This window comes from Typopeltis vanoorti, chromosome 5 (genome assembly GCF_054136105.1).
Source record: "Typopeltis vanoorti isolate ZY-2024b chromosome 5, IOZ_Tvanoo_1.0, whole genome shotgun sequence".
Lineage (NCBI taxonomy): Eukaryota > Metazoa > Arthropoda > Arachnida > Uropygi > Thelyphonidae > Typopeltis > Typopeltis vanoorti.
In genome coordinates, this window is record NC_143553.1 from 7,729,622 (window position 1) to 7,745,230 (window position 15,609).

General features: G+C 40.1%; 1 protein-coding gene across 1 annotated transcript in view; it reads right to left on the reverse strand.

Moving 5' to 3' along the window:
- Positions 1–297: 297 nt before the first annotated feature.
- Positions 298–15,609, reverse strand: part of LOC150106214 (neuroglian-like) — an 888,579-nt gene continuing 873,267 nt past the window's right edge. The window contains exon 26 of the transcript XR_016548353.1: positions 298–435. The gene's annotated coding sequence lies outside the window, so the exon portion shown is untranslated. The remainder of the gene's footprint in view (positions 436–15,609) is intronic.

The window sequence follows — 15,609 nt, forward strand, 5'->3', positions numbered from 1 at the left end:
GTGCTATTATTTCTCCTTTGCGTCATCTTGCATGAGCATAAATTCTGTTAATCATCAAAAGAACTCCGCCTCCCATTTTCCCCTTCACAAAAAACATCACACTCGTTCATTGTATTTAAGATTTCATTAGAGACTATCAGACTTAGATTTTATAGATCATAGAATTATTCATTTTTATTTACTAAGAGGAATTTTTACTTACAGTGCAATGAAAATGTATGCAGTAAATATCCTCCTACACAGACATAAACAAAACATAAAGTAAATATATTACTGAGCAGGAGGGACTGATTCTGGATGGATACGATATTCTCCATTTAAATACCTCATTTGTGCCAAATCGAAGCCACTTGCTCCTATACTTTAGTCTAAGGTGCAGAATTTTTTTTCTAAGAATTTACGAAGATCTTGCATCTGTTCATTCTGTTCTTTGACCTTAACAAAGAAAACAGAGTTAATTTCCAGGAAAAACCTGGTTAATCTTGATAGATAGTATTTTATTTAGAGTATTTTAAGGTAGAGCTTTTGATAGAGTATCTCATGATAAGTTGACAGTCAAACTAGAGCAGATGGGGTTGGATATTAGATTAGTGCATTGGATTGGAGACTGGCTATCTGATAGGTATCAACAAGTTTTGTATGGGGGAGCGATATCCAGGAAAAGGAAAGTCACTAGTGGAGTGCCTCAGGGGCCTGTTTTAGGGCCATTACTGTTTAACTTGTATATTAACGATATAGGTGAAGATTTGGATGGTGGTATTCAGTTGTTTGCAGATGATGCAAAGTTGGGCCGAACCATGAAAAGTAGTTAAGATGTTGTGGCCTTACAAGAAGACTTGAATAAATTGAGTGATTGGGCACAGAAATGGGGATGTGAGTTCAATGTTGCAAAATGTTAGGTTTTAAAATTTGGAAAACAAAGATGGGATGCAGAATTTATGCTTGGTGAGAATATATTGTTGGAAATAGAGGAAATAAGAGATCTGGGAGTGATAGTGGATAAGGATCTAAAATTTAGGGGATACATAGCCAAAATTGTGAAGACAACACAAAGACTTCCAGGAATGATGCAGAGGACACTGACATGTAGAAGTAGAGAGATTCTTGTTCCGTTGTATAAGGCTTTGATTAGGCCACACATGGACTATTGTGCCCAGATTTGGTCACCTGGTTTTCAGAAGGATGAAGAGATGTTGGAAAGGGTCCAAAGGCGACTGACTAAGGTGGTTTCTGACCTCTGGAATGTCGAGTATGAAGAAAGATTGAAAAGATGTAATTTGCAGAGTCTGGTGGACAGGAGGAAGAGGGGGAGATATGATAGAGACCTACAAGTTGGTAAGGGGTTGTTATAGGATCAATGCTGAGACGTTCTACAGAAAATAATGGGAGATCAGGAGAGAACCAGAGGTCATCCCTGGAAACTGTATAAAGAGGGTGTGAGTAGGGGAGTGAGAGGCAGGTTTTTTTCATGTAGAGTTGTAAATGATTGGAATGTCTTGCCTGAGTGTGGTGTCTGCAAGGAGTTTGAGTGTGTCTAAGACACAGTATGATGAGCTGTGTGTGTGTGTGTGTGATAAAAGGACCTCCAAGATGAGTCTTTGACTCATCTTGCAGTAGTAAAAATAATACTCCTAAAAGATTAGCAAGGTTTATTGTGTTTTTTGGACATCACCTGAAGAATAAAGAATTGTAAAGCGTTATGCAAAATATGTGTTTCCAAACAAATTATCAGATTCTTGTGCTTTACCAGGTTTGGAATGTGAAAAAATATATCAGATGATATTGAATTTTTTAACCAAAATGATCATAATCATGAATTTCCTGATTTATACCCCCAAGGGGTGTTCAGGTTACTATATCAGGACTACATGATTAAGTTTACATTATTATTAATCTCCTATCAACAATTTTCCTCCAAATCAATCTTTTACTTGTGAGCACTCCAGTACTGTCATATCCAACATTTTTCGCTTCTAAAGCACTTCTGACTGAATCAATCCACCTAGACCTTGGATCTCTATCCTACCATCTTGGCATCAAACACTGTTTTGCTAACCTTTCTTCACCCATTATATTTAAGTGGCCATACCACCTTAGATTAGCCCTGTTTACATATTCTTGAATGCTAACAATGTCAAGTTCCTTTCTAATATGATTCTGCCATTCATGCCATCGGTTCACTCCCCTAGTTTTTCTCTAAACCCTCATATCTGTGGTCTTTAGTCTTTCATCGAGTGCTTTATTTCTAACCCAATTTTCAGATCCATAACTTAAAACTGGTTTGAACACTGTCTTGTATACTCCTAGTTTGGTCTTTTGGCTAATTTCTCTCTTAATCCATATAAATTTATTCAGCTAGCTACCCACCATACCAACTTTGCTTATTCTGTTGTCTATTTCCAGATTTCACCTGCCATCTTCACTAAAATCTGTGCTTAAATAGCTGAAATATTTTACTTGTTCTATAGGATCTCCATTCAGAATGCAGCTGAAGTTTTCTATGCTCCTGCCTATTTTCATAGTTTTGGTCTTTTTATGACCGATTTTCATGCCATATTTGTTACAGATGTTATTCAATTTAGTTCGAGAATCCTGGAGACTTACACTAGATGTGTTTAGGAGTACAGCATCATCTGCATAAAGCAAAGAGCTAAGTTTGACATCCCCAATTCTAATATCAGGTTTGATGTCACTTTCTTTTATAATGTGATCCATATAGATGATGAATAAAGTGGAGATAATGTGCATCCTTGTGTTACCCATGATTAAATCATGCCATCTTCCTGTATTTCCTTCAGTTCTAACTGCTGACTGACAACTTAAATATAGACTATGTGTTGTTCTGTAGAATGTTCCATTCACCCCATATAATTGTAGGGTTTTGAAAATCTTTTCTCTAGGCACCTTGTTGTATGCCTTTTCCAGATCTATGAAACTTAAGTACAGATCCTTGTCACATTCCCACAATTTCTCAACTATTTGTCTTAAAGTGAAAATCTGATCTTTGCCTGAATCCAGGTTGTTCTTCTCTAAGTTTCTTTTCCACAATCTTTCTCAACCTCTTTTGAAGTATGCTTGCAATAATAATAAATCTTACCTGGAATACTTAGTAGAGAAATTCCTCTGTCTCACATTCAGTTCTATTCCCTTTTTAATAGATGAGTACTATGAGTGCTCTACCCCAATCATTGAAAATTCAACCTTCTGACTGTCTCTGAATTATGCAGTGTAACCGCTGCAAAATTTTTATACGTCCATACTTAAGCATTTCTTGTCGAATATCATCTACTCCATCTGCCTTTCCACACATTTCAAGTTTTTCATGGCTTTTTCTATCTCAAGTATTGTTATGTTCTCCTCTTTGCATTCTTCCTCTTGAAAATTTGTGGCATGGTTCTGCCACTGCTTGGTTCATTTAACAGTCTTATAGGGTAATTACTCCCTCATAGGGAGTAATTACCCTTATAGGGAGAGGATGTTGCGAGTGGGAACACTGAATGTTGGAAGCATGACTGGAAGGGGAAGAGAGGTGGCAGACATGATGAGGAAGACGAAGTTGGACATTTTATGTGTGCAGGAGACAAGGTGGAAAGGGGGAAAGGCAAAGGAACTGGGAGATGGATATAAATTGTTTTACTCTGGAGCGAATAACGAGGGAAGAAATGGTGTAGGAATTGTGGTGTGTGGCAGAATGAAGGGTGAAGTACTGGACGTGGGTAGAAGGAACGACAGGATCATGCAAATGAAATTGGGTCTTGGAGAAGAGCGGGTGGTCGTATTATGTGTATATGCCCTGCAAGTTGGTTGTACAGCAGAGGAAAAAGATGAATTCTGGAATGTGTTAGATGAAGAAATGAGGGAATTGGAAGAAAATGAGATGGTGATTGTCGGAGGAGACTTGAACGGGCACATAGGAAGACAGAATAGAGACTGTGAAAGGGTGCATGGTGGCCACGGAGTGGGAATGATGAACCAGGAAGGAGAGAGGGTTGTGGACTTTGCAGTAGCGTTTGATCTGGCAATTGTGAACTCGTTTTTCTTCAAGAGGGAAGAACATTTGATAACATTTAGAAGTGGTAACAACAGCTCACAAATTGACTACATTTTGACTAGAAGAAAACATCTTAAGGTTGTGACAAATTGTAAAGTAATTTCAACAGATCAAGTAGCACAACAACACCGACTGCTGTGCGCAGACTTTAAAATAAGATCGAAGATAAGAACTTCTGGTTGCCATGGGATGAAGACAATTAAGTGGTTTCACTTAAAAGAAGAGAGTGTGAGGAATCGTTTTAGGGAGAGAGTGTTAGAGAGGATTTCGGATGGACTGGAAAGTGTACAAGATTGGTGGAAACATAATTCAAAAGTAATCCTGAGCTGTGCAATCGAGGTGTTTGGTGAGACATCTGGAAAGATTAGAGAGCAGAAGGAGGGTTGGTGGTGGAATAATGATGTACAAGTGGCAGTGACAGCTAAGAGGAAGGCAAAGCAGAAGTGGGATGAATCAAGAGTGGAAGAGGGATGAGTCAAGAGTGGAAGAGGACAGAGAGGTGTACAAAGAGAGAAAGCAAGAAGCCAAGAGAGTTGTGGCACAATCGAAGGCCATGGCATCAAGATCTGTATGATCAATTAGAAACAAAGGAAGGACAGAGAAAAATTTACCAACTAGCGAAATGTAGAAATAAAGCAGCTAAGGACATCTTACATGTGAGGCAGATCAAAGATGCTGAAGGAAGAGTATTATGGAGGGATGTGGACATAAGAAACAGATGGAAAATATACTTTGAGGGACTTTTGAATGAGGAAAATGCAAGGACTCACAGAGGAGATGGGCAGCCTTCTGAGGGGATGGTGCAGAACATCAGTAGAATGGAAGTGACGGAGGCCATGAAGAGGATGAGGAATGGAAAAGTGGTGGGCCCCGACAGAATTCCAGTGGAGGCATGGAAGGCACTGGGGGAAGAGGGAATTGACCTGCTGTGGGACCTGTTCATGAAAGTTTGCCAACAGGAAAATATACCTGAGGAATGGAGGGAGAGTACTCTTGTTCCCATCTACAGGGATGAAGGGGATGCACTGGACTGTAAAAGTTACAGGGGAATAGGGTTGATGTCCCACACAATGAGGATCCTAGAAAGGGTTCTTGATGGTGGATTGAGGGAGGAGGTGGAGATTGCAGGGGAACAATTTGGCTTCATGCCTGGTAGATCAACAACAGATGCTGTCTTTGGGTTACGACAGATGATGGAAAAATATCGAGAGAAACAGGGGGAGCTACATCTGGTATTTATTGATCTGGAGAAAGCATACGATAGAGTGCCAGGGCAAGAAGTCTGGAGGTGTCTGAGGGAGAGGAAGGTGCCGGAGAGATATGTCGGGTTGGTGCGGGAAATGTACAGAAATGTGAAGACAAGTGTTCGGACCTGTTTGGGACAGACAGAGTTTTCGGGTAACAGTTGGCTTGCATCAAGGGTCAGCATTGAGTCCGTTTCTGTTTAATATTGTGATGGAGGTGGTAGCAGAGGAAGTGAGAGAAGATGCACCTTGGACAGTGTTGTATGCAGATGACATCTTGCTGTGTGTAGATTCAAGAGAAGAAGTGGAAACTAAACTGGAGAGATGGAGAAAAGTACTGGAAGAGAGAGAGAGGTATGGGACTGAGCAGAAGTAGGACAGAGTGTATGTGTTGTGCAGTGGGCGGTGGCCAGGAGACAGATCTGGAGCTGGAGGGAGGTGTCATCAGGAGGGTGAGAGACTTTGGATACTTAGGTTCAACAGTGGAAGAGGATGGAGGAGCTGAGAAAGAAGTGGGATGCAGGCGGGTTGGAGGAACTGGAGGGGGATGGCTGGAGTGTTATGCGATAAGAGGGTGCCGATCAATCTGAAAGGCAAAATTTATAGGACAGTAGTGAGGCCAGCTATGATATATGCTATAGAAACTGTGGTCCTGAGGAAAAATAACTTTAGCAGGAAGGAAGTAGCAGAGATGAGAATGCTTGGGTGGATGTGCGGTGTGACCAGAAAGGATCATCTGAGAAATGACTATGTCAGGGGAACAGTGAAAGTTACGAACTTGGGAGCGAGGATACAGGAGGCGGGGTTGAGATGGTTTGGTCATGTGATGAGGAGGGAGGACGAATGTGTGGGAAGAGGGGTCGTGCAGATGGATGTGCAGGGAAGGCGAAAGCGTGGGCGGCCAAAGAGGAGATGGAGGGAGCTGGTAGAGGAGGACTTGAAGATGAAGAACTTGGATGTGGTGACAGCCCGGGACAGGAGGGTGTGGAGGAGACTCATAACAAACAGTGACCCCACTTAAGTGGGAGAAGCTGCAGAAGAAGAAGAAGATAGGGTAATTACTCCAGACATTAATGATATCCTTATCTTCAGTTTTCATGCCACCTTTATCATCTTTGATTACTTTTACAGTATTCTTTCCTCCATTTCTAAGCTTCTTCAATAGCCGCCAGAACACCGACCTGGTTGGCCGACTGGTTAGCATATCGTCTCTCCAGCCAAAAGGCTGCAGGTTTGAGTCTTGCCGAGGGTATGGATATTTGTGATTGTCTTTAAAAAATACTAGTGGTGATGGTCGGCAGTAGATGGCTTTGGTGTAGATGATGAATATAGTTGTGGTCGGTGATATGAGTAGTGTAGATGGAGAGTTGTGAAATAGGTGACCTCCCTCAATGAGCCCTTGGACTCTTTGGAGGTGTTACGTAAAAATAATAACATTTTACCACCTTCCTGACATTTTTAATATTCTTACCAAACTCTTCCCATGACTTTTGTTTAGCTACTTTTATATACAGCTTAGTTCTCTTACATTTTTTCCATATTCTTTTAGAGCATCTGCTGACTTATTTGCTATTAACTTTAAGTATGCTTTCTTCTTTTCCAGAACTGCATCTTTAACTTCTATCCACCATGGTGTTCTTATTTTTCTATCCTTGCAGACAACTTCACCATATACCTCCCTAGCTGAATCAGTCAGTGTTTTCTTCAGAGTTTGCCAGTTAGACTCCAAGGTTTGGTTCTTGTTTTCAATGTTTAATTTTTTTTTGCAATAATGTTTGTATATAGAGTCTACAATTTACTTCTAAAAGCTGCTCAACTTTAATTCTTTTTAAAACTCTCTTTAAAACAGTATGTATCCTGTTCTTTTCCATGTGATATCCATTTTTATCCTGTTTAGTACTAAGTAATGGTCACTTCCAATTTCAAATCCTCTGTACATTTTTGTATCCTGAACAAGCATGAAGATATCACTGTCATCAATGATATAGTCAATGAGGCTTTTCTTATTTCTCGGACTTCTTATTTCTTCTGCTCAGCATAGTAATACTGAATACTATCATTACTCCTTTTCCTTGATCCTTATTTCCTGAAAATAACATCCTATACTTATTATTTAGTAAGATCTCAGCTGTTTTTGTCTTCTTTGTTTCAGTAATGCAAATTATGTCCACACGGTACTCATCCAATTCTTCTGTAAGTTTGATTTCCTTTCCATTAATATTCCTTATATTCATGGCTCCTATCTTCAGTTCTGATGTGGGTTTATTCTATTTCTAGATGTTGAGCTGGAACTTGTTCCAGTTGCTGACTTATCCCTGGTTCCCTGACGAAAACAGCGAGTGCCTTTTTTAACTGGGTGATGCCCCCAGCAGGCATGAAATCTCATTATGTTGTACCATCATATGTATTTGTGGTTTAAGCTAATAGAGAATACAATTTGGTCAGCTAAGTCCCAAATTTCCAGCTTATTCTTGTTTGTTCAGTACCCAATAGATACCTACTAACAGGATGCACCATCTGAAGGTGATGATTGAACATTAGGTCAAAAGACTCAGTTGGTTCTCTGCATTCCTGAAAGGCAATGTAGAGATCTCCTTCCAGTTATTTGGCTTTGACCCTTAAGCGAGTGACCCCCGATATAAAAAAGAAAGTATCTGTTATTTTATGAAAGGAACAATGATTGTGATTTTCTATAGAATGTTTGATTTATTTCTGATGATTGTAGAGGAAAATAAGAACAAAAACCATATTTATAAAAATTAATATTCAGCACCAGTATATAAAATAAATGCAAGTGTGCCTCCAAATTTCTAGAAATAAGAAGGGGATAATAATGGCTGCAATGATTGGTTTTATTTTCTTTTAATTTCTTTGTAGATAATATGCAGTGGTAAAACTATAAAACAGAAATATCACTAGATAGCTGTTTAAGGCCTGGTGGTGTGCCATTCAGTGATCCAAATGATGCGAAACTTTGCAAGAATACACAGTGTGAAGAAGTGATATCTGAGAAAAAAAAATTTGTTCCAAAATTCACTGCTGTAAACACCAAATGCATGGAATTTGCATATCATGCAGCTTGGCAGGTGACAGGAGGGTTGAAAATATTGGACAGGATTTTTGCCTTTATTCTGGTTGTTAATACTGTCCACAGTGATAGTACTAACCTTTCCCCAGCGTGCTTTGCTTGTGAAACTGTACTACCTAAAATAATGCTGTTGCTGCACTCAATGCATTTCGTTGCTGGAACAAACATTGATGAGGTTCACTATCTCCTCCATATGCTCTGCCATAAATGATTAGTCATTTTGAAGAAACAGGATTATTGGGAGTTAGACCTGGCAGAGGTCCGAAACCAATCAGTTCGCAACAAGTGAATGAAGTTGCTACTGCTGTTGTGGAGCAGGCCATGAATAACAGCGTTGGTTCCTGCATTGCACATGCTGTATCAAGATTCATCGATGTGCCTTACACAAATTGTCTGGAAAATTCTACAGAAGATTCTGCATTTCTATCCAGTCAAGATAACCCTGACACAGGAGTTGTGCCTGCAGGACTTTGAAAGTCGTCTGATAATTGCTTTAGCATTCCTTGTTTTTTTTTTTTTTTTTTTAATTTTTTTTTTTATCATCCACACACAAGAGGCCACAAGACTCATAGTACATTAGTGCAGTGTGTGTGTGTGGGCAAGAGAAATAGAAGAAAGGAGGAATCTGTTTGCATTTTTCTTGAACAGCTGAGGGTTGTAATCTCTGGGGAAGACAGAGTGGGAGAGACTGTTCTAAAAGACAGAAATAAAGCAGATGCTCGAGTGGAGTTGAACGCTGTTTGGCTGTGGATAATTTTGTGGGGTGATGAGGCTCACTTTCACCTGAACAGAGCTATGAATATCCACAATTGCTGATATGGGCTATGCAAAACACACATACAATCCAACAGGTTCCTTTGCATTCACCCAAAGTTACTGACTGGTGTCGGTTTACAGCTTTGTTTATCATTGGACCATTCTTCTTTGAGGGCATTTGCCAGTCAGGTCCTGTGACCTGCTCAGCCGAGAGGTATTGTGATATGATAAAGAATTTTGTTGTGCGACAACAACAGCAGCACCTATGCATAGTTTCAGTCTTTTTCATGGAGGATTGGGCCCCTCCACACATTGGTCAATCTGTACAGGAGGTTCTTTGAGAATAGTTCACAGAAGCCAGAATGACCTGCTATGCATTTCCCACATGACCACCTCATTCACTAAAGCTGACCCTCACTTCTGGTGCTGGGGATTTTTCAAAAACAGGTTTTATCAGGATCATCCTGATAACTTGTCAGCACTGAAAGACAGCACAGCACAGTGTGTGCAACAACAGTCCCGACCAGCTGCATTCTGCAAATGAACACACTGTGCAAAGGATACAGTTTGTGGTATACTGGGAAGGGCAGCTCAAACACTACAGCCTGTGAATGCATAATGGAAGTGAATAAATGTGTTATTTATACTTGTGTTGCTTTTCTCTTTCTTACAGACACAGAAAACTTACTACTTCTACATTCAGTACATATCAGTTTAACCTTTATATCAATGACATTGCCAGTGGATTGCAAGGGGATATTCAGTTGTTTGCGGATGATGCGAAGCTGGGAAGGATTATTAGTAATAGTGCAGATGTGGTAGCCCTGCAAGAGGATTTGAATAAGCTAGATAGATGGGCAAATGAATGGGGGTGTCAGTTTAATGCAGCAAAATGTAAGGTCTTGAGGTTTGGGAAACATCGATGGGATGCTGCATACTCTATGGGAGGAAGTAGGGGAGACGAGATCTGGGGTTGATGATTGATAGAAACCTGAAGTTTAGGGGACATATTGCAAAGGTGGTGAAGGTAACACAGAGGATTGCTGCAATTATGAGAAGGACACTGACCTGCAGAGATAAGAGGGTTATCATTCTGTTGTATAAGTCTCTGATCAGACCACACTTGGACTATTGTTCTCAGATTTGGTCCCAGGATTTGAAGGGGATAAATTAACTGTGGAAAGGATACAAAGGCGGATAACGGATATGGTTTCAGGACTGTATAATGTTAGTTATGAGGATCGGCTGAGGGAATGTGGACTGCAGAGTTTGGTGGATAGAAGAAGGAGAGGTGATATGATTGAGACTTTTAAACTGTTGAGAGGTGGTTACAGGGTTGACACTGGGGAGTTCTTTCGCTTGGTTGAACAGTGGGAAGGAGTGATGACAAGAGGCCATCCCTGGAAGTTACGAAAGGAAATTGTGAACAAGAGGGTGAGGAGTGGTTTCTTTGCGTGGAGGGTGGTTGAGCCGTGGAATGCATTGCCTGATGGAGTGGTGAGGGCGAGAACGGTCAATGAGTTTAAGGAGTGGTATGATAGACTTTGTGTTTCTTAGGGAGGGACCTCCCCTCGATGAGTCTTGACAGACTTTATGTTCTTAGGAAGGACCTCCCACGATGAATCTTTTGACTCCATGGAGGCCTGAATAATAATAATCATACAGAACCTGTGGTGAATTTTGGAACTATTTTCTTTTTCCTCAGATATTGATTCTGCACGATGCCCTATGTATTTTTGAAATTTTGCAGCATTTGAATCACTGGGTGGCTCCATAAGGCCTTAAACAGGAATACATTAATTTTGATGAACCTTTATTTTTATTTTATTTTATTTTTATGTTGAGCCAATACACGAGAGGTTGGTTGATCAGCCTACAGTACATTGGTACCATATATGGAAGGGACATGCTATAAGCCAGCTACTGCCAGATGTGCAACACATGTGAAATATAGCCCTGCATGAATGCATTGATTCAAGTCTTGGTTCTGATAAGATGCCTAGGGAATAGAATGACAAAATAGTTCCATTGCATAAAGAAGGCTCAAAGACAGAGGCTGCAAATTACAATCCAATCTGTATCTTTGAAATGGCAGTGAAGGTTTTGGAGAAGTTGGTAAAAGGCAGATTTCAGGACTGAGTGAACAGAAATATGTTATCCTATACACAGGTATGGTTTTGTGAAGGAGAGGTCATCATCATCAAATTCCTGATATATACCCTCAAGTGATATACAGGATATGATAATACTACATAAAAAACTACATCATTACTAACTTCCTATCTACAATTTTCCTCCAAATCAGTCTGTTACCTGTCAAGACTCTGGCATTTGGCAGGATACTGCACTGAATATTATCAGGTCTTATATTTCTATCTCCTAAGGCATTTTTTACCATATCAATCCACCTATATCTTGGTCTTCCTCTGGGTCTCTTTCCTGCCAACCTAGCAGAGAACACTTGTTTTGCTAATCTTTCCTCTCCCATTCTGTTTAAGTGACCATACAACCTGAGATTAGCTCTGCTAACGCATTCCTGGATGCTGACAATGTCGAGTTCCTTCCTAATATCCTCGTTTTTTAATATGATATTGCCATTGATGTCATCTGTTCATGCCTCTAATCTTTCTCAGGACTCTCATATCTGCGGTGGCTTGAATATTGTCTTGTATACTGTTAATTTAGTGTTTTGGCTAATTTCTCTCTTATTCAATATAAATTTATTCATTTGACTTCCTACCATACCAGCTTTGTTGATTCTGTTGCCTATTTCCATATTTAGTTTACTATCTTCACTAAAAATCGTGCCTAATTAGCTGAAATGTTTTACTTGTTCTACAGGTTCTCCATTCACAATGCAGTTGATATTTCCAATGTTTCTGCCTATTTTCATTGTCTTTGTCTTTTTAATGCTGACCTTCATACCATATCTATTACAACAGAAACATCTCCAATTTTTGATATCAAAAAGAAATGCCAAGAAAGCTATAATGCTGGACTCTGGCATTTGGCAGGATATTGCAATGAACTCATTATGTTATATAAATCGGAGCAAATGGGGATGAATTTGAATATAGTGATATGTATAAAGAGTTGGGCTGATGGAACAGCAATTATTATTAATATTCAGATCTCCATAAAAGACTCATCGTGGGAGGGCCTTCTTAGGAAACACAAAGTCTCTCATACCACTCCTTGAACTCCTTGACCGTTCTTGCTCTCACCACTCTAACAGGCAATTCACATCTTCCAGGGATAGCTCCTTGTCATTGCTCCTTCCTGCTGATCCACAAAGCGAAAGAACTCCCCAGTGTCAACCCTGTAACTATCTCAATCATGTATCACCTCTCCTTCTTCTATCTACCAAACTCTACTGCCCACATTCACTCAGCCGATCCTCATAACTAATATTGTACAGGCCTGAAACCATCTTTTTTATCCACCTCTGTACCCTATCCACAGTTAATTTATCCCTTTCAATTCCTGGGGACCAAATTTGAGAACAATAGTCTAAGTGTGGTCTGATCAGGGTCTTATACAATGGAATGATTGATCTTTTATCTCTGCAGCTTAGCGTCCTTCTCAGTATTGCAGCAATCCTCTGGGTTACCTTCACCACCTTTGCAATACCTTCCCTGAATTTCAGTTTTCTATCAATCATCACTCCCAGATCTCTTGCCTCCCCTACTTCCTCCAGTAGAGCTCCTCCAATTGAGTATGCTGCTCCGATTGATGTATCCCAAACTTCAGGACTTTACATTTTGCTTCATTAAACTGAAATCCCAATTCATTCACCCATCTGTCTAGTTTATTTAAATCCTCTTGCAAGGCTGTTGCATCTGCACTGTTACTAATAACCCTTCTCAGCTTCACATCATCTGCAAACAACTGAATATCCCCCTGCAATCCATTGGCAATGTAATTGATATAAAAGTTAAACAATACAGTTCCCAGTACTGAGCAATGTGGGGACCCCCGATTGTAACCTTCTGCCTCCTTGATATACCTATCAGAAAACCAATCCAGTTGACTAATGACATCTAAACCCATGTGTTGCAACTTAAATATCAGCTTATCATGTGGCACCCTGTTAAATGCCTTTGCAAAATCCAAAAAATGGTAGTATATGCATTTCCCTCATCAACTGCTCTTGTCACTTTATTATAAAAGGCAATCATATTACTAAAGCTAGAGCATCCCTTAACAAATCTATGTTGACTCTCACAGATAATATTACCCTCATCTGCCCAACCCAGTATATGGTCCCTCACTAATTTTTCCAAGATCTTACAACTACTGATGAAACACAAACTGGCCTATATTTAGACACATCCAGTCTGCTACCGCCCCTTATTCAATGGCACTATCTTACCTTCCTTCATTCCTTGGGTACCTTTCCCATAGCCAGACTTTTATTGAAAAGCCAGGTTAATGGAGTTGTTAGTTCTTTAGCATATTCTCTCAAAACCAATAGTGAAATTCCATCCAGTCCCACAGCTTTACTGACATCCAAGGTACTCAGTATTTGGAACACACTCTCCTCTTGCACCTCTAAACCTCAAACCTTCCCTCTCCCTCTAGTATTAAAACTTACTTCTCCAGGATGAAATACTCCAGTAAAGGATTTATTGAACAACTCTGCTATGTTCTCTGCATCAGTCACTCTATTCCCATTTTTATCCCACAATGTCATCTCATACGGAGCAGATCTCATACGAAGGCAGCAGGGTTTTTTCTCCCGGAAACTTGGGTTTTTCATCCTGCATACAGACAAATCGGCCCTTCAGAACACACGCAATTTACAGACATAGAATGCCAGTTGTGGTGGAAATGGGCGGTAGATGGCGTTGATGGAGACGATTTGTAGTAGAGGTTCGGTGTAGTGGTTGAGACAGTTGTAGGTGTCCTCCCGCAATGAGTCTTCGGACTCCTTGGAGGTGTCAGGAATAATAATATAATAATGGCATTCTTCCACAATCATTTGTCCTCCTACTAGCCACATAGCTAAACAATTACCTAGGATTTTCTTTGGATCTCAGTGCCAGTCTCTTCTCATATTACAGTTTTGCCTTCCTTACCATATTAGTCAATCTCCTGGCCTGATCATAAAATCTTCATGCATCTGTTCTCCACCCCTCTCCTTATATCTCTTCCATAATCTCTTTTTTACCTGCAGTTTCTGTTTGATATTGTTTGTCATCCACACACCAAATTGTGTCCTCTTCTTCACACATTGAATACAGCTTACTATTGCTGCTAACAAATATTCCTTCACAATTTCCCATGCACTAATGATATCCCGACCTTCCAATTCTGCCCTTCATGGAACTTCCTCAAGTTGATATCTAACACTATTATAATCACCCGCCTTATAATTCCACATACATTCCATTTTCTTTGATACTCCTGCATGTCTATCATCTTCCAAGTTAAAACCACATGTCAATCTCTCCAACTGGTGGGAGAGATGTTATCTCAGTTATTATCAACTCTTCTGATGCCATAAACAAATCCAAAACTCTTGAACCTCTTGTTCCCCCCTATTTCATGTTACCTAAGACATTTGTCTCTCAAGAATTCTAGAAATTCCATTCCCTTATTGTTAAATGCATCTTCCTCTCTCCAATTTATACTGCTGTAGTTTAAATCTCCCATAACAATCATTCTTCTTGCACTTGCCCAAGCTCAGCTGTCTAAACATCTCCTGGTCCCCATCCTCTGTGCTCCTTGGTTTGTATCAACACCAGACTAAATATCCCGTCTTGCCCACCTCTTCCTCACACCATATGCTTTCAAAATCATTATGTCACTGCTTTCCAAAGCCTCCACTCTTAGAGGACATAAGTCATCATTTATCATAAGCAGTACTCCACAACCACCACGCTTTCCCTTCCTATCCTGCCAAAAAAGGCTGTACCCTGCTACTTCTATTCCTGTTATTATTTCTTCTTCTGTCAACCACATCTCAGTGATCCCAATAATCTTTGGCCAGGCTGATACTATCAGTGCCACCAATTTCTCTCCTTTATTCCCGATACTCCAGGCAATAGTATAAAGCATAAAAATGCCACTGTTTCTACACCTAGCATTATCCCCTCTAGACTCCACTGGGCTCAGAGTTACCTGATGTCGTCCCCCCTCTCCCAAGCACCCATTCCCACAAGAGGCCACCCCTGCTACCATCCACCCTGGGTATTCTAGTTGCCTGAATATTCTTAGATGCCAACAGGCTGTGGATTCACCTTTAACTATGGGCATGCATTTTGTGAACGAGTTTTAGGGAAGAAATGAATTTCAGTGCCTTGTTACTGAATGCCTGAAGTGGCTTGAAAAAGTTCTATATATTTGGTCTCCACACTAGGGGTTTCCATATTATGTTTAAAAAATAATAAGTAAACAAATAATAATAATAATAATAATAAAAACCTAACCAACCTTCAGCAGGAATGAACTATGGATTTATGACCTTT